Genomic DNA, 25,770 nt, shown 5'->3' on the forward strand with positions numbered 1-25,770 from the left:
CTTTTCTTGTTCACTGTGAAAGCAAATCAAAAGTACTCTGAGTTATGTTTAAAATCTTTATGTATCTACATGGATTATAGCACTTAAATGTCACAGCTGTTGCGCCATGATGCCACAGTGCGTGTACATGTCCAGCAAAGAGATTTACATAGTATATGACACACTACCTCCATATCTGAGAGTCTAATCCACCTCACAGCAGAAGCTATGAGAGTATTTTGCACACTGCAAGCAAAGATAGGTATATCCTTAGCATATACTCCTTTTGTTTTGCATTGCAATGAATGCGAAGATATATATATATATATATATCTATATATATATGACATGGGATCACTGATTTATTATGTGCCAATTATGGAGGAGATGAAGGCAAATACAGGGTACAACCTGCTCAGCTTTCACCTTTATTTTAAAGGTGGCATTTTTCTTAGTTTAAAGTAAAGCCATCACCGCAGAAATCCAACACAGGGGGAAACAGATTGTTTCAAACTTTGCAGCAATGAGGTGTGATTTTCCAAGCTGCTCTAAAAAGATAAAAACACTGACATCAAACTACATGCTTCAGGAAATCACAAAACAAGAGCACAAACAAATAATGCCATTTTTGCTCTTTCCTCATCTGCTATTTCCTGTGTCTGATCTGCTCAGCTTAGTAACCACAGGCTGTTTTCTTATGCCTAAGCATGATGTTTATTGACTGGGATCTTAAATACAGGGTTGTAATATCACTCACTGGTAATGAGGGTAAATGCTTATATAGCCTCATTGTAGATTGTACTGAAAAACAAATTTCAGGAGACAAAAAGATTTATTCGTGACTTTAAAGAGGGAAAGTCAGGAAAATGTCTCAGGCACAAAAGATGGGGTCCATGTCACTGGTCTGACAGCCCATTGGTCCGACATCCCATTAGTCCGACTGTCCGCGGTGCTGAACGGCTCCCGGCCAGGCGTATTTCTGCTTTGATGGTGCGCCGCGACCGGCTCTGGGTCAGCTGGGAAAGGCTTGGGGCGAAGTAGGCTCACGGCTTAAGTGTTTGTCACTTTCTTTTTCATTTTAACCCACACCATGATCTTTTCCTGACCCTAACCAAGTGGTTTTTGTGCCTAAACCTAACCAGACCTTAACCACAGGGCATCATGATGATTTCGGAACAACAGGACTTCGGAACAATGGGTTTAATATGGTGGGAACAATGGGATGTCAGACCAATGGGCAGTTCCCCAAAAGATGGTACTTCATAAGCATTTCTTGTTTAGATTTTATTTGTTTTTAGATCATTTGCACCTCCAGAAAAAAAAGGAAAACAATTCAGGGTGACCCTAGAATCTACAGTTTTGGCTCTATGATTGCAGTTTTACACCCTAACTAATCAAGGATGCAGTTTTTATAGACCCTCACCTTTGATCTCCCCTTTGCAGCAGAGCGTCAGATCCCTGGGAAGAACAGTTTAATGTCTGCAAATCATGAAATTTATCCAAGCGAATGGCTAAAACAAGCCCTTCACAGACCTGATGACACATCTGTCAGTCTGCACTGACTCATGACATTTGTTGATTTCCAATCTAAGCTCTTGTGTACTTGTGATCTGTGTAGGTATTTGTGTAAACTTGCACATGTGGGTTTGTTCTCACTCTCAGCATGTACGTGTGACGATACAGAGATCTATTTTTCATTATGTGTATGTAAAAGGGACAGCTTTTACTGAATGTATTTTTATGTATGTGTTTTGTGCTATTGCCTTAAATATGTTGCACTGTGATGTAAAGAGCAACCTCACTCTCTGTGCCAGTATTTAAGAAACTGATGTGATCAGTCTTTATATGTTTGTAAGTGCTATTTTCAATATTGCCTTATTTATTTATGCCTTTTAAACTCAAAGTGCATTTCTGAGCTCATAAAAACACGCAAGAAAACTGCTGTAAACGGGTTTCCCATTTTCTGTTAAAAGCTTTGCCTGCAATTTGATTTATGCGTGCTGATATGAAGCTGTTGCTTGAACAATGCATCCTCTGTGAATCACTGCTGCAAAGTAACTTCAATAAATCAAACTGCCACCTCAGCAGCACCTCTGTTTGTCCGCTTTCCTCTGGAGTGCAGACTTTAACCTTTACACAAAGCCTACATTGTTGACTTTTTACTTTAACAGAAAAAACCCCACACGCAATTCCACAAATTCAGATACGAAAGCAACCTCACACTCAAAAACAACTGGACTTATATGAAGATACAAATGAATTTGTTCTAATATCACTGAATCAAATGCATTCACATAAGCACAACTGCAACAACAGGTTTGAATTTATGTAAGAAATGTAGCAGTTTCCTCCCTGAGGCAACAAACTGAAGTTTATGTGCAAGAAAAATACCCACAGCGTTTTCCATCAGGTTGAATAATTTAAGCTGAGGTAAACAAAACATTCAGAGCCCTGGAAAATATTATTCGACAAAATTCGAAACAAGCATTCAATATTGCCTCAGGAGCATCAGTGTCACAAATTGACACTAATTCATTCTGAATTTAATAACATCTTAATAGACTGTTAGGTTGTAATGGATTAATGGATATCAAACACTGTATCTGCAAAACATCAGGGATGTTTTCTGATAAAGGAAGGACCCTGCTTATTGAATCTATACAAGTTACACAAAAGGGTTGGAAATGAAAAGAAGGTGATGGATTGAAGAAAGAAAACTGAGAAACTGTCCGTACAATCTAAGAAATAATGGTCCTAAAAAGGGTTTCTCCTGAAGGGCTGAGTTTCTACCCAAAACTATTTGCCTCTGAAGAAGCAATTTTGAAAGAAAGGGTTCCTTACGGCAGTGGTTTCCAACTGGTGTGTCGCAGTCTCAAAAGTGGGGTGTGGGTCCATTCTGAATGTAAAGTAAGTAAAGTAAACTTTATTGTCCCCTAAGGGAAATTCATCTTGGGCACAGTGCTACATTTCATTGCTTTACAGGACAAGATAAAAACATCATAAATAAATCTGTGTGCAAACATTTTTAAAGACCCCCTGGATGGATTCTAAATTAAACCTTTAGAATATAAATGGTTCTTGGTAGAACTCCCTGGGTGGGCTATTCTTAGCAACCTTTAGTGGTGGAAAGGTTTTGGATAGAACCTCTCTTATACCTAGGGTTGGGTGATATGGCTTAAAAATAATATCACAATATGTTCAGGCTATTTTTTAATAATTTTGTGTTTTAATAGTCTACAGTAGTTCAGAGGAGATTTCAAAATATAATACGCAATATGAACTACTGTAGACTACTAAAATACAAAATTATTAAATGAACTACAATTATGACAAAGTCAAGTAAAGTACTGTTATGATAAAGTTAAATAAAGTATTGCTTAAATCAAAGCAGGACCACAGGTGCTTTTATTTTGAAGCACCTGACTTGGCTCAGGCCGAAAGTGTTGATGTTTCTTCTGTGAACTTAACCTGCCGCTTAACAGTTAGCAGAAAGTTAAACCATCACAGCGGCATGATTAAACGTTAAGATTTACTCACTGTGAGCTGTAAACAAAGTAACAGCTCTCCACTTTATATATTGAATGCATTTGCAAGCCCCAATGGTACTTCAGGTTTGCAAAATGTGACTTCATATTCACTATCTGGAGCCCTGTAGTTACAAAGATATATGCTTCCTCTGCTCACTCTATCGCTAATCCCATTAAGTTAAACTGTTGCCACGGAACTGTTAAATGTGATCACTCACTCTCTGTAAGAAAACAAACTAACAGCTTTCCAGTTTATGTTTTGACAACATTTACAAGTCGCATTAGTGCTCCATGGTCGCAAATTATAAGTAAAAAATCACAGTTAGGAGCCCTGTAGACGAGAAACACCTAAACATCACCTGTGGCTCACACACTATTGCTCGATAGAAGGTGATCTGGACAGGCAGAGGAGTGTGTACAATGTATCAAGTTTGAGAGTCTCTTCGTGTGTGTGTGTGTGTGTGTGTGTGTCTATGAGAGGGAGAGAGCTACAAGGGAAAGCAAGAGAACCGAAATGCCAAAGCAAGTCTCAGGCTGGTAGCTTCATAAATGACATGACCATTTATAATGTTCGTATTTATAATGTTCGCTGAACTCTTGTGCTTGTAAACAGAGTCCCACTAGAAACACGTGTAGCGGTACAAAATGGCTCAGCCGCGCTCGCAGAAAACGCCGTCAAAGTTAGTGGATGTTTGTCGCGTTTGCGGCGACACATCCTCACCAACTAAAAAAAACACAAACATAATCTTTTACAAGGCCATGACTCATCCGTCTGGCCGGACTATAGACTTGTAGGCGATTCCCTCTATAGTCTATAGTCCGGGTAGAAAACCAGCAGATATATATATATATGTGTATATATATATATATATATATATATATATATACACATATATATATACATATATGTATATATCACATTTTCACATCACTGTATCACCGTTTAGACTAATTTAGACTAGATTTGTAAAGTCTATAAACACAATGATTGAACAAACATTACTATTTCTGTGTGCACGTTTAGCTGGGCTAACCATTAGCTGTTAGCCCTGTTAGCCGTTAGCAGTGTCTGTAATAGGTAATAACTCATTAAACGGTCCGTGAGAAAAATATCTTTTCCAGCGGATATCTTAGTTACAACATGATTGAGCTAGCAAAGCAGTTTTGTGTTGCTATGTGTGGTATTTATTCAGTTTTGGGAAATCACAATGTCTAGAAACAACCTGATCTCACAGAAATACGTGAAATGACCACGACCTCTTAACACCGCATTCCGTGGTGGCAGCACGTAATGGGTTGAAATTACATGCTGCCACCACGAAAACAATGCCAATGTAAAGTCAATTAGGGTCCTCTCCCGTGGTGGACACACGGATTCCCTGATTCAATCACGTCACATCAACCTCGTTTTCCTCAATGATATCTTTAACATTCCTGTATACACACAAAAACGCGGAAGTGTCCTTGATATTAAAATGGCAAATATATTCCTCTGTTATAATTTCCCACCAATAATAATAATAATAATGATAATAACGTGATAATTCGGCTGTTCTAGATATTTGTTATAGCCTATTCAAATATTCAATCCCAAAAACGCTGTTTCTAGAGAACTTGCTAAAATATCTGAAATGAACCATCATGCCTACTTTTTCTTAACATATTTCATCTAGGTGCAGTGTCATTACTACTTCGGCTTTACTAGATATTAGATTTATTCAGTAGATCTATCTTTTTACAACCCTATTTTACAAGCCGCAAACGAACCTACTGTCCCAAAAACGCTGTTTCTAGTGTATTAGCTAAAATATCGAAAATTAGCCGACATCTTTACTTTTTCTTACCATAGTTCATCTAGGTGCAGTGTAATAACTAGTTCGGCTTTACTTGATATTAGATATATTCAGTAGATATATCTTTTTACAACCCTATTTAGAGCCCTACTTTGCAAATCAGAAGAACTACAACTATGTTGCTGATATGTATCAAACTGCATGGTGCGGTCCCAGGGAATTGTAGTTTTTTAAAAATCTAAGTGTTTTTCCCAGATTTGGAAGTTGTAAATACTGAATTGAGAGTACACTGTGGACTTTAAGGGGGTGGTAAACACATTTGTGAAATCAGATTTTAAATATCTAATTTCTAAATGGGTGAAAATTAATTTTATCCATATTTTATCCATATCTGACAGCACCCTCAGTTGTTGACTACACTCACATGATAGCTGAGGTCAATAGCTCTCTATAACAGTTGGTCCCATGTCTGTACCCCCTTTAGTTGCTGAGTTATAAGCCCTCAAACATGCACTGAGGTCAAGGTTCAAAGGTCAATGGCTGAAAGCAGGAGCCATGTAGAATCTTCATACTGACATATGTTACTCTCCAGGTTGAGACCTTTCCAATGATGTATTTTTATATTTTAGCTCTACGACAAAGTTTAAATTTTTTCATTTTTTGGACACAAGCCATGCCAGGTGTAGTTTCAGAGAGCACTTTGAAGACCCAGTGTATAAAATGAGTTTTGTTTGTTTCTTTGCTTGTTTTTATCTTTTTTACTGTAGATAGTTACTAACATGAGTCATCCTCAGACAATACAATACTACTAAAAAGTAAAACCAATAATAACAATAATGAAATAAGCAAAAATAATATTAAAATCATATTGAAATTTTAAAATCTATTTACAGAGTGGAATGGTAGCCTAATAGATAACTCAGATAATATTTATTATTGTTTAGACACTTTATTATTGCTTAGATACTATTTAGCCTATTATTGTATTTACTTTTAGCATGTTCTACTTTCGAGTAATTTCCGCGAAGTTATGATAAAAAAAAAAATAAAAAATTGCAGACTATAGGAGACAACCTCTTCAGTGTCTGAAGAAAACGAGGTTGACGTGACGTGATTGAATCAGGGAATCCGTGTGTCCACCACGGGAGAGGATCCTAATTGACTTTACATTGGCATTGTTTTCGTGGTGGCAGCACGTAATTTCAACCCATTACGTGCTGCCACCACGGAATGCGGTGTTAAGAGGTCGTGGTCATTTCACATATTTCTGTGAGATCAGGTTGTCTAGAAAGCATCAGTGGCCGCAGCTGACAGGGACATGAAACTACTCCAGTTAGCTCAATCATGTTGTAACTAAGACATCCGCTGGAAAAAAATATTTTCTTTACGGATGAGCACACGTTTAATAAAACGGAGTTAAATCTCTCGGCATCCATTTTCAAGCTCTCTGTGCGTTTGTTTCCTTTAGAAAGGAGTGTCCCCAGACTATCAGAAGGTGGAGCTCTCTGATTGTCTGGTGGCAAGACTAAAGGATAGCAGGTTTTTCTTGACCTTGAGTGCGAACTTCTCATACATCAGTGGGTGTGTCATATTTTACAAGTTGGAAAAAGAGGATGGAGAAGGTAGCGATGGAGATGATTCCAGTTAAAACTGCTGGAAATGCAGGCTGGTTTGTTAGATAGCACCAAGATTCCAAGAATCCTGAATTGAACTGGTTTGAGAACCAGAGCCAATGTGGTGAAAAAGGGGTATCTAGCCTCAATCCTTTACATCATGGTCACTACAATGGTGTGGGTGGGGGCTTTTATCAGCAGGTCCTTGTTCTCGTTAGGGTCCAGTGGGGAGGTGAGCTTCTAGAGGCCACAGTGGTCTGTGAGACAAGAGCTGGCCCCACCATGAATGAGGGCTGCCACAGCCTTAATCCTCTGCAAGATGGAAGGAAGGAAGGAAGGAAGGAAGGAAGAATGGATTGGAGAAGCATGAGAGAAAAGGGGAGGTGGAAACAACAGAAAGAGGGAGGGATGGATTGGGGAAGTGTAAGAGAAAAGGAGAGGTGTAACAACAGAAGGTAGGAGGGATAAGAACAGAAAGAAGGGAGAGTTGACAGAAAAAAAACAGGAAACAATGGAGAAGGGGAGAACAACAGAGAGGGGAAAATAAACTAAAACCTATTCAATATAAGCAAAACCTACAAAATCTGCATTTAACGAGGTGATTCAAATGATCATTTTTAGCCAGCCAAAGTGAGAGCTGTGTCCGCATACTTGGCACAAAATCAAATAAATTTCCAGTGGTTGTCGGCCTCCGCCAGGGTTGTCCCTTGTCACTGATTCTGTTTGTTATATTCATGGACAGGATCTCAAGGCACAGCCTGGGGAGGAAATGGTCTGGTTTGAAGACCTCAGAATTGCATCTCGCCTCTTTCCAGATGATGTGGTTCTGTTGGTTTCATCACACTGTAATGGTTTTGGGTCCGTGTAGCTCTTTGGAGTTAGGGGACAGGCAGAAACCCACTTCCACACGTGTGGGATTTCACAAATGCTCGTCGTTTATTTTTACGTCCACTTAAAAACACTCCAACCTTACCAAGCCCAGTTGTATGGCTACTACAGTTTCATACATGAACATAATAGTCACCACACGTACTTACAACCATTACTGTTGTGTTGAGAGACATAAAGAAAAAGCGGGAGCACATAGGTGTACGTCCGACCAGCGTTGGGTGCGCTCTCAACAGACTCAAATCATAACAAATGCTGCTTGATGACGTTGCTGTTAAGCGACACAGTATACATCATGTTAAAGGCACATTTCATATATTCGACTGTTACAACACCACGACCTCCAGCATGCACTGGGGCAGTTTGCAGCCCAGTGTGAAGCGGCCAGGATGAGAATCAGCACCTCTAAGACTGTTGCCAAAAAAAAAAGGTGGATTTCGCTGGGTTGGAAGGGAGTTTCTGCCCCGAGTCAAGGAGTATAAGTATTTGGGGTCTAATTCATGAGTGAGGGTTGAATGGAGCGTAAGATGGATAGGCAGTTGGGCGCAACGTCTGCAATGATGGGGTCACTGCACTAGACTGTTGTGGTGAAGAGAGAGCTGAGCCACAAGGCAAAACTTTCAATTTACTGGTTTATCTATGTCTCAACCCACACCTATGGTCATAAGCTTTGGGTAGTGAAAGAATGAGATCACAAATATAAGTGGCTGAAATGAGTTTCCTGCATGGGGTGGCTGGGCTCAACTTTAGAGATAGGGTAGGGAGCTCAGACATCCAGAGGGAGCTCTGAGTAGTGCCACTGCTTCTTCGGGTCAAAAGGAGCCAGTTAAGGTGGTTCAGGCATCTGATTAGGATGCCCCCTTGGCGCCTCCTGTTACAGATGTTCCAGGCATGTCCAACTGGTGGGAGGCCTCGAGGTAGATCCAGAACATACTAAAGGGATAATATCTCTCACTTGGCCTGGGAACACCTCGGGATCCCCCAGGAGGAGCTGGAAAGCGTCGCTGCTTTGCTCAGCCTGCTGCCCCTGTGACCTGTCTGTGGATCAGCTAATGAAAAATGGATGGAGCCTGCCAGTTAGCCTTCAGAGAAATGTTTTACGGATGGAACAAGCCAAAGAACTCCATGGTTCTAGTAAGCACCTTCATTTCTAAGAGTGTATTTCTCATATATCATTGCTGTTATAATAGTGAAACACATTCAAGCAGGCAGAAGCATTCATCGTATGCATCCAGGAGTAAGCAATATGTTTGTAATGAATGTTGCACCAAGCAGAATGAAATATGAAATCTTTTACAAATAGCTAGAAGGGTTATTCACCATGCTGTTTCCATTCATCTCAGATTGACAGCCTCACTTTGGTCCCAGCTGTATAATATCACTTCTTGATTTCCCTTTCATCTTTCTTTAAAGTGTCTTTTCATCTTAGCTCACTGGAACAAAATGTCATGGGCACAGCGGATGGGCTTCGTGCTGTACCGGTTAGGTGCTATATTTATTCATGGGGGTTTTTTTGTTTGTTTTTTTTGGCAGGACAAAGTCCCAAAGAAATCACTTCAAATATCAGCAGCCTTCTTTTGGGTTTCTAAAGTCTGAAGTGTAAAGAAAAAAAGCGGAACAAGTGGGCATCCGGACACTCCCATAGTCACAGGCTTGTGTTCCTCTGGGAGTCACAGTTGTTGATTTGGATAAAAGCATAGACAAACTGAGATGGCATGATGCGAATGACAAATGGCTGCAGGTATACGTTCTATTTTTCACTCAGCTACCTTTAATACAGACACAGCACTCAGTGAAACTTTCCTCATTGTCTGGTGCCACTGAGCTTTCCTTCTCAGCAAGTCCTGTGAAAGTTTCTCTTGACCTGCTCTCCCAACTCAGGTGAGGTGAATGAAGAGCCTCTTGTATTTATGGTTTCTTTGACATACCTCCCGCTCACTGCTTGTTCAACACACTGGGTGTACAGCAACGTGCAGCTGTGCTTCTCACTGAATTTTTTTTTATGGTGAAGCAACCCACCTGGGATGTGGTGACTTCTCCTCACCCCATCTTATGTGATGTGGAGAATGAGGAGAAAGTTTCTTTCTCCTTGATTACTGCATGCTACTAAGCCAGCCCAAATGCTGAGTTTCTATCAGATTTATAGGACTTACTCTTGCGTACTGTTCCCATACTGATGAGGAAGCAGCACACGTCGATTTTCCTTTCCCATCTCCATTACTATCATCAGCCTCCATTTGTGGGGCCCAGCTGGGAGTACATCACACCTCTAACAGCTTTCACTTCCAGTGTTTACTAAAAGAGAAGCACTTTCGAGGGAGAAACACATATGAAACAGAAGTAGTAGTAAAAAGGACAGTTCAACCCATTACACACATTTTCCCTCTGAGCTGTATGGCTTTTTAACAGTCTAGATTGTTTTGGTGTGAGTTGCTGACTGTTGGGAGATATCAGCCGTAGATATGTCTGATTTCTGTTCAGTATAATAGAACTAAATCAAAGCGTCAAAAAACTACATTTGAAATAATCAACAGCAACATCTCTTTCCAGGAACCATGACCTGGTTATTCAAGATAATCCACAGACCTTGTTGTGAATAGTTTCATGAAGGATCTATTTTCTTTCTACTAAACTACACCCACCAACTGTATCCCTGCACAGAAGTAAGCATGCATCATATCATGAATGAGAGGCTCATGCTTGTGACAGCATGAGATGTAGATATAAATGGTGTCCTTATTAGCTGAGCTGTTTGTGTTTTCTAGCTCAGAGATGTTAGGTGAGCTAGCAGTAGATGCACGCTTACTTCTGCGTGGCGATTTGCTTGGTAGGAGTTTGGTAGAAAATAGTTCCCGCATGAAACTGCTCAAAACAAGGTCTGTGGATTATCTTGAGTAACTGGGTCATGTTTTCTGGAAACACACATTTTTCAGATGAGCACCACAAGCTGAGTACCATCTAGTTCCATTATATTGGAGAGACGGCCGACATCTGGACCCATATCTCCAACACTCGGCAACTCACACCTAAACAATCTCAGCTGATAAACAGCACTACAGGTAAGGGCCCTGGCATCGGTCGATATCAGGCCATTGGTGAGCACCTGTCACTTGGGATGGGTACTGAAACCCAGTATTAAATGATCCCTGGGCTAAATTATCAAAGACTGTAGTATTGATAAGCTCAGACATTATTGGTTCTTTTATTGGTACTTTTTAACATTTTGGTTTAATTAAAATCATCCTGTAGCCTCTAATCTGCGCTCTGTGCCAGGGCTGATCTCCTCCAAATACACACACACACACACACACACACACACGACACAGAGTAAAGTCAGTGAACACTACAGAGGCTGTGGAGGATACTAGTAATTGAAGATAAAATTAGCCAGTACTTTATCAATGCACGTGTTCAACAAGCTCGAACATGCAAACAGCGATATTTCATTCTGCTCTGTCCGCAGTCTCTAATTCACTGCTGCTAACATTATGTTTTACACAAGGACAACATGCTTATTGTGAATACAGCTGTCTGTAGGTAGTCTAATTGTTTAGCTTAGCTACTTATTTAATAATTGGGCAGAGGCTTTTAGACTAAGCTGCTGGCTGATACAAACAGCCCCTCCTCCCTCTATCTGCGCTAATGATACCTGCACACAGCAGAGAGGGAGCAAGACAGAGGACAGGAGGACAGAGGACAGGAGGAGTGACTTACAGTGACTGATAAATACTAAACCTCACTTAGCATTGTGATGTCAGGAATATTATTTATATTTGTGAAAATTACTGTTGCTGTTCTGACAACAACATTTAATTATAGTCAAAATATTTAATAATCCTGTTCTTAATTAATTCTTTTTTAAACTGATATATTTTCTAAAAAGTAGGGCCGTAACGGTACATGTATTTGTGTCGAACCGTTCGGTACGCGACTTTCGGTTCGGCACGACCCTGTACCGAATTATTGGGCGCAGGATATTATTTTATTTTATTTTGTTTTATTTTAATTCCGTTTTTGTGAGCCGAACCATTTAAAATATCTAGTTCCCCGATGGACATAATTGAGTGACGGACCGAGTCCAACCATAAATCTCCACTTTCACTTTGTCCAGCGCATTCTCGCATTTTGACAACATGGCCAGTGAGCCTGACGAACCCACCCACAAACCTTAAGTCCTCCGTTCGGGAACACTTTGGTTTGAGGGTAAAATACGAAGATGGAAATAAACAAGCTGACAAGACAAAAGCAGTGTGCCGACACTGCAGAACAGCGGTTGGGTATGTACTTGGAAACACGTCTAACATGCTAAGGCATCTAAAGCGACACCACCCGAGTTTGAACGTTAACCGGCATGACTAGAAAAAGCAATCTGGTGCAAACTACGATATCGTCGTCGTTTAAAAAGAAAGAGCATTTCCCTGACCATCGCACTAAAGAAATAACCAACACCATTGGAGTTGAGTAAAATTGTTTAAGCTGCACTTTAGATATAAGCATGTTTTGTTTACTGCACTTTAACAAAGTGGGAAAGCTAAGTAAGTTCCTAGTAAAACTGAATCTGAGCAGGCTTTAAAGCTGACCAGCTGCACTATACTTTTTATTTTAATTGAGTAAAACTGTTTAAGCAGAAATTTATATTTATATTTTTCATTAAAAAATGTGTTAAAAAAACAGCAGGATTTTATTATTCACTTTTATATTTCTATTTTCATTCAAACAATGTGAAAAAGCAGGATTTTATATATATTTGTTTCATTCAAAAATTGTGTAAAAAGAGTTAACTGCTGTGGTGGTATGTTTTAATAAGGTTACCAATAAGTAAAAGATATTTAATAGTTGTCTATTTTTTTCATTACTGTACCGAAAAAAACCGAACCGTGACTTGTGTACCGAGGTACGTACCAAACCGTGATTTTTGTGTACCGTTACACCCCTACTAAAAAGCAATTATTTAGAATTAAAAAATAACTGGTAAGAGTATAGAAAATCTTAAAGATACACATCCCTATCCATCACCCTAGTTGGTGTGGTGTGTCCCGCACCATTGCCCCTTGTCTTCCCCCACTGGTTTCTGTTGGGCTGAATCACCGCATTGAATCGGTGTTGGTGTTGACAACGGCCGTCAATTAAAAAAATCACTGTAATTGGCAGTTCAGCTCAGCACACGAGAGGAAAAATAGAAGTGAGGAAAGTAAACAAAGAGCTAAAGTCAGGATGGGGTGACATTAAAACAAACTTGTTTCATAAGGTAAGATTATTTTTCTTTAGCCATTGAGCACTTCAATAGAATTGTTGTTTGACAGTTTGTGTTATTGTTCACAGGTGCACAGTTCAATATTAGATTGTTTTGTTAATGTGCTAACTGGCTAACTAGTGTCAAGGTGGTCTTCAGGTTTCCCCTTTGAATGACGATTATAGACTACCACCATATACTGCTGTGGAGAGCTATTTCCTCTCATGCAGGCACTGAACTTGTGTGATGTGCAACTTTTTGGCCAAGGTCAACTTTTTGGCTGAATTCAGTTTAGTGTATGTACATGTGTAGCCCTCTAACTGCATGTCTAGCTGGTCACTGGCTTCAGTTTCAAAGCTCAAGTTCATAGCTGTTTTTCAAGGCATACATGCTGCTACCTGATAAAGCAGTTGGTGCAAAGATCTTTCTCAAAGCGGCAATGCAGAGCCCAAATTTGGGAAATCATAGCAAAGCCTGTTAGAAGGTTACAAATGCAATCACAAAAAACTACATTTTTGTGCAGCCTTTATGAAAAACAAAGCAGAAGAAAGTGAATGTCCTCCACACATTTTTGTACAAATGGAGGTTTAATGGTGTGTGAGATCTGACTGTGGCATTTCAAACTGTGTATCTAAGCAACATTATGCTGTAGAGGCAGCTCTGACATTCAGACATGAAGGTGTCTGAAGTGTTTATCACGGTTCACTGAGATCACATTCAAACCTTCATTCTTTATTTCAAGTTTTTTTTTTTTAAACAAGCACAATACAGCGTGCCTGACTCACAGTTTCACAATAGCCTCTTGAATGATGTAGATCCTAGTAGTAGGGTAAAGTAGATCCTAACATCCATCTAATGACCGTCTTATGTCCCTGACAACACATCTTTGATATAGAAATCAAGATTGTATTTTCACCTTAGTGTAAAAAAAATAAATAAATTAGAAAAGTAATATGTAGTGAGACACTATGTGAGAAACTGTTGTGTGTCGAGGTAGGACTAGTCTACTATTCACTGTTCAATACTGCTAACACACTCACAGTGTGCGCCTGCACCTTCTGCTTATCTACAGGTATACAAGTGCATTTATCTATAAAAAAATGTTCCTCCAAGCTCCTGACCAAGAATAAATAACAGGATTCTTAGACTTTTTGTTTCTTTGTTGCATACTGGTTTGGTTATTGATGGTTTTGTTTGTTGGCAGGTTGGACACATACACTTAAGGATGATATAAAGAGACTAATTCTGCAACTTTTTTAGAATATTTTCAGTCAATTGATTTTGATTTGTTTTTTTTAGGTGGAAATTTAAAAACACATGGACTCACAGGAGTGTCATGACATAAAAAATCCCAGAGGACTGCACTTAAAAGCATTATTATAGGCACTTATGTCCAAAGAGCTCCAGTGGAGGCAGCAAAGACATAAATGAGAACAAATAGATAATTGCAAACATACTAATTACATGATGAACCTACTGTGGCTACTGTGGCAACTCCACAGCCATAGTTAAAATTACCTCCCACTGAGGTGAACCATCAACCTTCCCCACAAGTCCTCCTTAACTTTTGTTTTAAAAATCATGTTTGTTTGGCTGTGTTTGATATGCAGGGGCATGTTGTTCCATAGGGAGATCCCAGAATGGAAAAATTAGCTTTTTGCTATTTTACCGTTAACACAAGGAACTCTGCATGCCATAATTCTTGCTCTTATATTGCAATTATCCAAGCATATCAATTTAATAGAACATATATTCTGGGGCCCTTTGGTCAGTTATATCAAACACATGGTTAAGTGTCAGTTGTCAAACTCGATCTTTAACATGTAATAATACAAGCTGCTTCATAACTACACATTATAGATGTGTCCTAGGAGGAACACTGAGCATGTATCAAATTACATTATTCTGTGCTAACTGCAATTTGTTTGTAAGCTTTTGGGAAAGCCCACTATACCATGTGGCACAAGTATAGTCAAAGTGGCATTAAATTCATAAGGCAAGTTTTTTCACATTAAAATTAAAAACTGGGTGTAACAATAGAAAAACTTCAGCTTTTTTTTTTTTTTTTTTTGCAGTTTTAGATAAGATTCTTGTTGCAATCTCCTTCCCAGAGACAGATTGGTTGAGAGAGACTCCAAGGTATTTGACACTGGTTTTTGAGTCAATCATATTGTTTTCACATTGTACCTTAATTGTACTGCTTTTCTTAAGCTTGTGCTTCGTGCCAAATACAATGGACTCTGTCTCGCCCAAATGTAAAGATAGCTTGCTGTCAATCTACCAGTCTCTTATTAGACTTCACTGGACCATGTGGAAATTTAATTTGAAAGGACAGACACAGGAAGTGGCCACGCTCAGCAGTCAGATAGGAGTCACATTAATTTACAGGGCTGGTACCTGCAGTTATTACACAGGCTAGTTAATAACATGTCAGGCAGGAAATCCAAAGTGTGGGATCGTTTTGAGAAGGTGAAGGACGAACCCAAGGTGATATGTGAACTCATCTTCATTTGCCAACTACAAACATGATGTGTCGTCTGAAACATGTAAATAGCTACATGCCCAGCAGCTCACTTAGAGTGTGATGTGCACTTGTAGTTAAAATATAGGCCGATATTAACTAAGGTTCATTAGTACATTTTTGCATTTCTCTGTAATGTAGCACAGCATTAACAATGTTACTTATACTATTATTCTGTCTTCTTCCAGACACTAGTAATGTAGGATCATCTGCATAAAGCATAACATTAGATGTCACTACTGCTGGCGTATCATTAACATAAATTAAAAACAACAGTGGTCCCAAAATGGAGCCCTGCGGTACCCCACAGCTGACCCCCACAAACCTGTTTTCAGTTTGCCACATAGGATTAAAACCAATTTACTGCTCTGACTTTAGGGCCCATACCTTTCAATTTTGTTAAGAAATACCATGATAGACTGTGTCAAGGCTTAAGTCTAACTTGACCATAACCATTTAATTTCATTCATCACTTTCCATGTTATTCAGTCAAAAAGATTGATCTAACATGTACTTGTGGAGTGAGCTGCCCTGAGTTCAGACTGGTACTTGAAAAGTTCTTGTGTTTAAGTAGATATTCTTGTAGATTTTCAGTCTCTCAAAGATTTTGGATATTATGTGTAGGACTGACACAGGCCTGTAATTGCTAATCTGGGTGTCATTGTCTTTTTTATGCAGGAACTGCCAAACTACTGAACTACTTTCAAATCATTTGGAACCTTTCCACATTGAGATTTGATACGATTTGTCCATTTAACAAGACAAGAAGTTCGCAGCTATGCTTGTGGCTCTGTGAGGCTATAATAATTATTACTGATGAAAAAACAAAATAGTTGGATGGATGAAAAATGGACAAACAACTACTACTTTGTATTCTAGTTGGACAAAAACTGTATTTGATGTTGGGGCCAATTGCAATCAGTAATTATGCAAATACGAAACATGGCAAATATAACAACTAGTTTAAACAAGATACAATGACTTTTAATAAATCTACATACCTGACAGTGAGAACAAGGTGCATAAATGACTGAGGAACACAACAGCAGACTATTATTTGAGTGGTGTCCCTAAGCAACCCCCAAAATCTTTCAAGAACACAAATTCTTCTCTATGTTTCAGTACCAAAACAGAAACAGGTATCCATCCAAAACAGTGATTCACTTTGCACAGAAAATCCAAGAAATGGAGGATAAATGCTCCAAAGAGCCTCTGTGAATCCATGATAAATTTTCAGTTGTAGTAGTAGTTGTAGTAGTCATTGTTTAACTTTTTTTTTTTTTTTTTTTTTTTAATATCAAGGCAGTTCTAGCTTCACAGGCCAAAAGCTGTGGTGGAGCCAATTTGTCATCAAAAAAATATATACTTTTTTTTCTTTTGAAAGGACTGAGAAAAGACATACTGAATCAGAAACAGCATTGAGTCACAGAAACAAGTGGAACAGAGAGCTGAGGAAAGTGAGCTTGATTAGAGGTTAACTTCAGCGAGCTGTGGTTCACAGTTAATGAACTGTTTATATGAAAAAAATCTCACTGTTAACACTGTTTCTCACTGTATTAACAATTCATTAATATTTCTTTAGCTGCGGGATGTATGTTTTAAATAATCCTGATGTGAGTGACGGGCAGGGACTAGATCAGAAACCTTGATGCCTGCTGCAATAGTTAGTTTGCATAACCAAAAAAATTCTGCACAAACTGTCAGAAACCATCTCAGAGGAACTCATCTGCATGTCCCTAGTCCTCAACAGGGTCTTGACCTTACAGCAGCTTAAGTGGGCAGCTGCTCACCTTTTATGGCTTCTGGCACTTTGTGGGGGTGGATCACTATACATAGCACCTCACACAATTTTATATTTCCTGTGGATTTAATCCAGTTAGTCATATTTCCACATGTATTCTGTACTGTATCTCCTCTGTGTTAAGATCTAATAGTCACATGTGTGCCATGTGTGGAAAAAATGCCCCAATAAATGATTGGAGAAAAGTAAAATAAATTACTACAATGTATGAAATCATAAGATCAAATCATGACTGAACAAATACTTTTTATGTTCATTTAGTCATTCAATCTTGAGGGCTACATTAATCAAATATTGGTCAAAGTGTGTGCAGAACTGAAATAGTGCAAAACGTATATAGTTGTCAACTCTCAGTTTTACAGTCATACTCAATTTATGTCATTTTAAGACTGTTTAGGGGCCCCAGTATGCAGAAATATTTAAACCCACCATTTCTCAAAAAAAATGGCAAGGTTCCTTTTTCCCTGGTCAAAATTTAGCATTATTTTACTCATCCCCCTTTTCTGACAAGATAGCTTAACATAGTTAGTACCCATGGAAGCCTTAGGTCATATAGTTTAATATAATACCTATGACTTCACTGCAGCTTTAAAACAGAGCCAGATACAGCAGGTTTTATTAAATAAAAATTAATTTGCTTCTCTGCTCACCTTCAGCTCTGCCTGTCATACCTGCTGCTTCTTCACATTTTGACAGACATTTGTCCAATGCCTCTCTGCCCCCTTCATTTTCTTGTTTCTTGGTGAGGCATCCTGACTTAGCTTGTCAGGCTGCAGTCCACCTCGCGTTTAAATTAGCAGTATGTTCAGTATGTTCTGAGCATCTGACTCCTGCTGTCAGATGGACCACACTATTTCACAATATCTGTGGAAGGTGGGAGTATCAGACGGCATGCTGAATGTGTTTAAATGATAAAAATTACATTTATTTATCATGTAAATACATATAACTTGTGTTGTCAGTGATGGTGTCATATCAGATACTGACTGATTCTTTGGAGTGTCTGTGACCAAAGAATGCAGTTCAGTCAGGACCACTTTAGTCAAAGAAAACTTTATTTCTGTTTGCAGTATTATATGTGGCAGTATGGCTCTGTTTTGGGGCCTCTCTGCCTTTCCTAGGCTTAAGTAGAAAGTGGAGAGAGCACACCTCTTTGCCCTTCCTTGCGCAAACAAAGACAGCCTGATGCAGAGAGAGCAAATTTCCCTGCCCTTCCTTGGGCCTACATGGAAAGCCTAAAGGCCCGAACATACTCGGGCGGACGGTACCCGGAATGGACTCCGCGCGGAAAGTCCGCAGTCATTCGGGCTTCCATAGTCGAGCGCACTTCCGCGTTGTAGTTTCCTGTAAAAATGTCCGTGAAACACTACATTACCCACAATTCTTGCGCGTTGTTTACACTCTTCTGTCATGGCGTTCTCCACTGACGACAAGGAAGAGGAGCTGCTCTGCCTGCTGGCTCTGCAAGGTAATAAACTGAAGAGACGGTGGTACATACAGCCACTAAATGCCACAAGAGACCAGGAAGGGGAGTTTGCCATGTTGGTGAGGGACATGTGAAGTATTGACGAACATAAGCACTTTAAATACTTTAGAATGAATAGTGAAAAGTTCGACGATCTAGTTGGGCGCCTAGCCCCGCTTCTTCTGCACTCTGGGAGTCAACGCTCACCCGTGAATGCAGCACAGAGGACGGCTGTCGCTCTGAGAGTGCTCGCTACCGGTTGCTCAGAGCAAAGTGTTACAGCCAGTTATCGACTTGGCACATCAACTGTGTCTGAATATTGTCTCAGAGGTGAGTCGTGGAACATTTCATTCATATATTGACCTGATATAGATTTTATGATATGCTGCGGGGCAGGCTAGGTAACTGACCACATCCACATAATGCAGCCTGCATCACCTCAGTGTGATCAGGGACTGTTTATCTTCACATAGGTTACTGCTCCTATTCTTTGTTTGTATCCCCCATATCCCACTCAAAGGGGGAAAAAAATTAACCACAAATATACCCTGTCATACGTCCACCTCATGCTTAAAAAAAGGTGATGAAGATTCAGGGTATCTTTTTTGTATGACAATTTTTGTATAAATATGTGTCAAACCAAACACAACTAAAGTGAATTAGCTGCACAAAAGATCATAACATGTTGAAATATTCCATATGGGGCACATGAGAAGAGACAACGTTAAATAAGTGTGGACTATATTTCATTGGCCTTAATTTATTCAGTTCAATATTCCTTTATTTTTCTCACAGAGGGGAAATTCAGTTATCATAGCAGCAACATACACACAAAATTCACACATACACAGAAGAAAAAATAAAATTTAGAGACATTCTCCAAATTTCCTAAATGTGACTTTCTACCACAGGTATGCCAAGCCATATGGAGGGTTCTGCAGCCTGAATATGTGGCTTTCCCCACTGGACATCAGTGGACAGTTATTGCACGTGACTTTTGGCGATTCTGGGATTATCCTAACCTTTTGGGTCTATTATCTACCTGTCCATCACTGTATTTATACATATCTATCACTAACCAACATTATATTTCCATCCATCACTTGCTAACAATTCTATTTAATCTCATCTATCAGGAGCCTTGGATGGGAAACACATCAGGATACGTTGCCCTCCGGGGAGTGATTTTTTTAACTACAAAGGGACACACTCCGTAGTCCTCCTGGCTGTGTGTGACGCCCATTATAGATGACGTCAGAGTGATGGTGGCATCTTCCAGGACAGTGAGTTTGGTCGCAAACTCATGAGTGGCACACTGGACATACCACCACCTGATGTCCTACCCTGGTGAGTTTCTGAAAATCTTTTTATGCTGGTGTGCTTAATCTGGGTTTTTACCAGTATGGAAACCTGCTGTTCAGTTAACTTCATGTGAACACAAAAGAAACACATCCACAGCTGCATTTACTCACCATGTGCAAACTAGTATCCATCTATATTTCAACACTTATTTTGACATGAAGATTAAATTACTCGTATTGCACATGTTAATGTCACCTTTATTATTTCAATATTCACTGTTTAATCAAACATAGGCTCAAATCTGGGAGAACCGGAGCAGGTATACAACTACCGCCACAGCAGAGCTTGGAGAACTACTGAGAATGCTTTTGGCATCCTGTCAGCTGCACAACTGAGTATCATCCCTCCCAGACCGTACAAGTGGTCAAAGCATGTGTAGCGCTACACAACTGGCTAACCCACACCGATGACCGTCGTCAGTACATTCCACCAAACTACGCTGACACCACTACCCCATCAGGAGACATTTTGCCAGGTTGGCTCTCTTTCTACAATACAGTAAACCCTTTTATCGCTGATTAGTGTTTCTGCTTACAATTCCAGTTCTTGTTTCCTATACCTGCAGGTGAATGGAGGCAGACAGCTGGAGCAGACAACCTCTCTGAGATCAGAAGATCAAGGGCTACCAGGAGTGCTGGCAGAACAGCATATGCTTTTCGGAACAATATACGAGACTTCTTCTCATCCCCTCATGGTCTTGTGCCATGGCAAACTGCCACCATAAGAAGAGGCAGATTGAACATTCAGTAGTGTTCATTCAGGTCAAATCTGACTTAATCATCTGTCTGCAGAGATGTGAGGAAGTTTGCACTTCTTTATTTTTGCTGTAGAATGTCACCGCTGAGAGAGAATCAGAAAAAAATCTCTATTTTCTCCTATTTCTAGCCTTGTTTCTCTCGTGCGGCAATGTCTAATAAAATGAATTTCTGAATGAAGTAAACTTTAATGTCTTCATTAATCAGCACCTGCCCACAACAACCTCAAGTAAAATCTAAACAATGATTACTGTTGAGAGCCATTGTTTTGTGCAATTAATAAAATCACCTGTCGTTGTAGTAGCTTTTATAGTGGTCAGAGACTAGTCAACTATGTTTTTCATTTATATTTATCCATTTCTCTTAAAACAAAGTAATTTCACTTTCCATTGGCCTACACTGAAGTCAATTTGTATCATTCCTGTATTTAAAACATTGAAATGGGCAGATTTGAAAATGCAATATTTTAATGGTGCAACATTTCATTGTTCAAAAGCATCTTAAAAACAAAACATCCTCAGATGATCTGATGCTGAAGTGAAGATGATAAAATTAGAAAACATGCATCGATCATTTCCTGAACTTTTCAAACAATATGATCTGAATATACAAACACATATTTTTTTATATCAGCATTTACAAAGACTGATAACTGTGTGAGCTCGGCTGCTGCTGGTGGTACAGGTACTCTTGCTCCATGTTGAACAGAAGCTCGTGGATTCTGAATTGAGCCTGTGACCTCAGTGGGGGAGGTAAGCGCCTCAACATATCAGTCATGGTGTTGGCAAAATGAGATTCCTCTGAGTCCTCTCTCCTCTCTCTCTTCTCTCTGCGCTGGTCAAGGGCTTCCAACCTCTGCCTAATGTCATCACACGCTCTCTCCCTCTTCTTCACCTGCTTACGGCTGGTCCCTGGGGTGCCGTTATCTGAGGTGCTGCTCCCTGGGGTGTGACTTGTCGTGGCTGAAAAAATTGGAGGAGAGCAGGCTGGTGGGGGGTGGTTGGGTGGGAGTAGAGGACTCAGACAAGGCTGGTGAAGGTGGTTGTGAAGGCCCACTGGAACTGCCATCAAATTCCTAAATATCATAACATGCTGATTAGTTTCAAGTAAAAGATAAGGACACTTTTATTAAGGCATATGATTAAAAGTAACACCTATCTGTGTAGGATAAATCATGCTATGAATATCAAAGCTTGCTTTTTGACTCAATCAAAAAAGAAAAAAGAATAGCTAACTAAATGGGATTTTGCTACTGTCAAATACATCACTTACCTCACTGGGAATATTTGTGTCTGTCTCCCGAAATTTTACAAAGCTGTCAAGCCATGACAGCATGGTGTAAATGGGGGGGAATGCCAGCTCCACTAGTCCCATCCCCACTTTTCCCCTTCATTTCTCTTCTTGCCTTAACAAATCTGTCCCTCAGATACTTCCACTTAGCTCTGCACACTGCCTCATCCTTGCCCAGTGTATAGGCGATCTCTTCCCAAGAGTTGTTGTTCTGCTGAAAGTCCTTGTATCCTCTCTGTGACGTGTCTTAAAGGTGTGTGTACTTCCACACCTCGTCTGCCAGTCTCTCCTCAAAGCTCGCCTCCATCGCTCCCGCTCTGTTCCACCACGCGATGGCGGCAAATACAAAATGCCGATCGGTGTCACATTTCATGGAGGTTGATGTGAAAAATACATGCCGAGCAGTCTTTTGTGTGACACTGGTGCGCGGAGCGGAGTCTGCGCGGTCGTAAAATCTGAGCTTTGCGCGCACAGGCCTTGTGGACGTCTTCTTTGAGTCCGCGCAGACCTCCGCGGAGTCCGTTCCGCGTACGGTCCGCCCGAGTATGTTCAGGCCTTAAGGCAGAGAGAGCAGCAGCAAAGACCCCCCAGGAACAGAACAGAGCAAGCATCAATGACAAACAGAAATGACACTGATAAGTCAGACGCAACATGAAAAGGCGGAGCTGGGATGGAGGCGGGTTGCTAAGCAGCTTGCAGAGGAAGCAGCAACAGTAGGTAGGCCAGAACAATTTAAATAGGGCACCCTGAATAAGATTCGCCAAGTGGTTGTATAGAAATCAGCTGTCTCCCTTCCATTGATCAGCTGCTCCATCAGTTGATTGGGCTGTTTGAGAGCAGCTGTTGTAGCTGGGATGTGAGCTGAGCTTGACATTGTGTCCTGCCTGAACTAATGCCATGCTCAGTTTCTGTTTCTGTCTTTTTTTCAAGATAAAACTGTGTCCTTTTATTGTGACCATCTCAAGGCACACCCTTGTAGTAATGTTGCTGTTCAACCAGCATCGTGATGTGGAGGTCCTGGGTTGGCATGGTAACACATCAGACAGTTGTAGTATGGTTTGATGTACTGCCAAATTCAATAAAACAACATTGTCAGCAGCTAATGGTCATGAAATGAACATTCGTTCATGGACAACAGCTCTGGTGGACATTCTTGCCATCAGGATGCCAATGGCACACTCACTCAAAACTTGTGACATCTGTGGTATTGAATTTTAGTGGAGTGCCCAGTTATTGTGACCATCCCAAGACACACCTGTGTAATAATGATGCTGTTAGATTAAGATCTTGATATGCCTCACCTGTCAGGTGCATAGATTATCTCGGCAAAGATGCTTATTAAAGCATTTTTAAAGTATTTTTGTGCATAATAAAGTTTGGGATCTTTTATTTCAACTCATGAAAATGGGAGTAAAAACAAAAGTGTTGCATTTATATTTTTTTCACTGCACATACATAAAATTATTGAACATATGAAGTTGTTGTGTCTTACACTGTTCTCGTCAATTCACCCAGAAAGTCTCTTTGTCATCTAATCCATTGCGGATTTCTTGAATTGAATTCCATCCTTTTCTTTGGACTTCCAAAATTCACCCAAATCCTTTTCCTGGTGTGTGATAGTGATGTAATGCTTCGTTTCTCTGCTCCTCAGACGGTGGTACATCATCTTAAAGCCAGACTGCAGGTTTTAGCAGAATCCTAATAAGCTTGAGAGAAACTTCTGTATCACCAACTCCAGGAGAGCCTCGCCTGAATGCCTCTCATGTATCACCTACACACTCATTACTCCAAACAGCCAAGGAATCAGCAGAAACTCACTTAAATGATCAATGCGATCGTTCTCTTTAGCAGAGAATCATTCCTTACTCTTATTTACAAGCAGAGAAGGTGCTGCATCTTTGTTTACCCCCAACACCACTGCAATTTCTCCTTGTGTGTGTGGCCTGAAGCACTGCTTCACCAAAACTCTCATCGGCTCTGATCATCCTTATCATGCTGGCCTCCTGGGGATTTGTGTGCACAGAACTGCTACTGCATCAAATTAGACCATGTTGACTCTACTCTTGCCATCCCTCACCACAGTAACTAATGCTGGAATTTACTTCCAAGTCAGGTCCTCTTTGTTAACTTCAATTAATTGTGGAAAAATGCATTGGTATTGTCCTTTGTTCTGAAATAGTATTTCTCTGACAGCAATTTTCTACACTGTGAAAATAGAGTTAGTGGAATTAATATTTCTTTTTATTGCAATCAGTGGTTTACTCTGAGCCAGCTGAAGACTGTACAAGACACCAGATTACCTCAGGAAATACATTCACTCACTGTGCAGTTCAGAAACATCATCATGTGGTGATTTTACTTACTGTATCTAATATATATTGAATCTTGTTATGTTCCTGCCATTTCCCAACCTCTTCTTATCTCATTTTCATGAGTGCATGTAACTGCTTTGTTTATCCCCCAGTGTGTTTCAGAGTATTAGAGTGTCTTTCTGCTTGTGCGTGCATGAGAGATGGAGAGTTGAAGGCTAATGGTGCCATAGTCACCATAACAACGCATGCTTGTGCAAGACGTCACATTGTAAAACCTGTGAGTGGCCTCAAGAGTTCTTGTCTTTATTCTTTAAAATGTAAAACTGAGTACTTCATCCACACACCTACAATCTAACACCCCTGCATGACAATAAAAAAACTGCCGCAAGATCAGGCAACAGATAACACCCTCCTCTGTGAGAGGAGAAGAGCACCCAGGAGAAAGGAGTTCAGCAAACCTGAAGCCATTTAAACCATGTTTTGATAGTCAACAAAGTTTTATCTCATAAGTTCACCAAAGGCAGACAACATTTTTCAAGTACAGTCAGTTACTTAGAAATGTAGCCCATGAATTAAATGCAGTGATTATTGAACCCAGCTGCCAGAATGAATATGGGTATTGTTCATTTCTGCAAACTAAGGCTATGTTACCTTTGTACGTTATTATGCAGCTGATACATTGACACTTTAGGCTCTAGTTTTGCAGACCGGGCGAGGCGGGGAAGCAGCGCACCTGTGCTTCACCAACTGGGTGTGGCCAGGCGGATTTTGCAAGTTTGGCACACCGTGTGCCTGGCGCAGCTACTCCTCTTTCCCACCTCCGTCCCTCCTACCTGCGCAAGTCGGAAAGAGGGAGGAGAGAAGGTGTGGAGTGGGTTTTACATACATCACACCAATCAAATGAGCCCCTCTCCTCACCCTTAAATGCGCCGCGCAAAGGCGTAATGAGAGTTTACTCAATTCGCCATGGCAGAGAGAGCAGCAGCGTCAGACGGCCAAACTTCTCCCAGGAGGAAACTGATGTTTTGATCCAGGAGGTCCAAGCTCGCAGTGTCCAAATATACGGAACTGTGAGCAGACCTCCACGGGCTGATGATGCAAAGGTAGCCTGAGACGAGGTCACCACAACTGTAAATCAATGTTGTGTTTCTCTCGTGCGCACGCGCGCTCTCTCTTTCTCTCTCGCAGTCTCACTCTGTTTCTTTTCTTTTGGCTTTTCTAAGATGACTGA

At 40.3% G+C, this 25,770-nt stretch overlaps 1 protein-coding gene and 1 long non-coding RNA gene across 2 annotated transcripts in view; one reads left to right on the plus strand and one right to left on the minus strand.

Annotated features, from left to right (window-relative positions):
• The window catches only part of LOC125881506 (cadherin-20-like), a 712,657-nt gene that overhangs the window by 459,823 nt on the left and 227,064 nt on the right, over nucleotides 1–25,770 (minus strand). The gene's annotated exons all lie outside the window — the stretch shown is intronic.
• On the plus strand, nucleotides 19,053–20,938 carry LOC125881510 (uncharacterized). Its single transcript, XR_007448239.1, has 4 exons — nucleotides 19,053–19,150; nucleotides 19,732–20,167; nucleotides 20,416–20,657; nucleotides 20,748–20,938. It is a non-coding gene; the product is annotated as an uncharacterized LOC125881510 (long non-coding RNA).

Source organism: Epinephelus fuscoguttatus, linkage group LG21, assembly GCF_011397635.1.
Source record: "Epinephelus fuscoguttatus linkage group LG21, E.fuscoguttatus.final_Chr_v1".
NCBI classification, from domain to species: Eukaryota; Metazoa; Chordata; class Actinopteri; order Perciformes; family Serranidae; genus Epinephelus; species Epinephelus fuscoguttatus.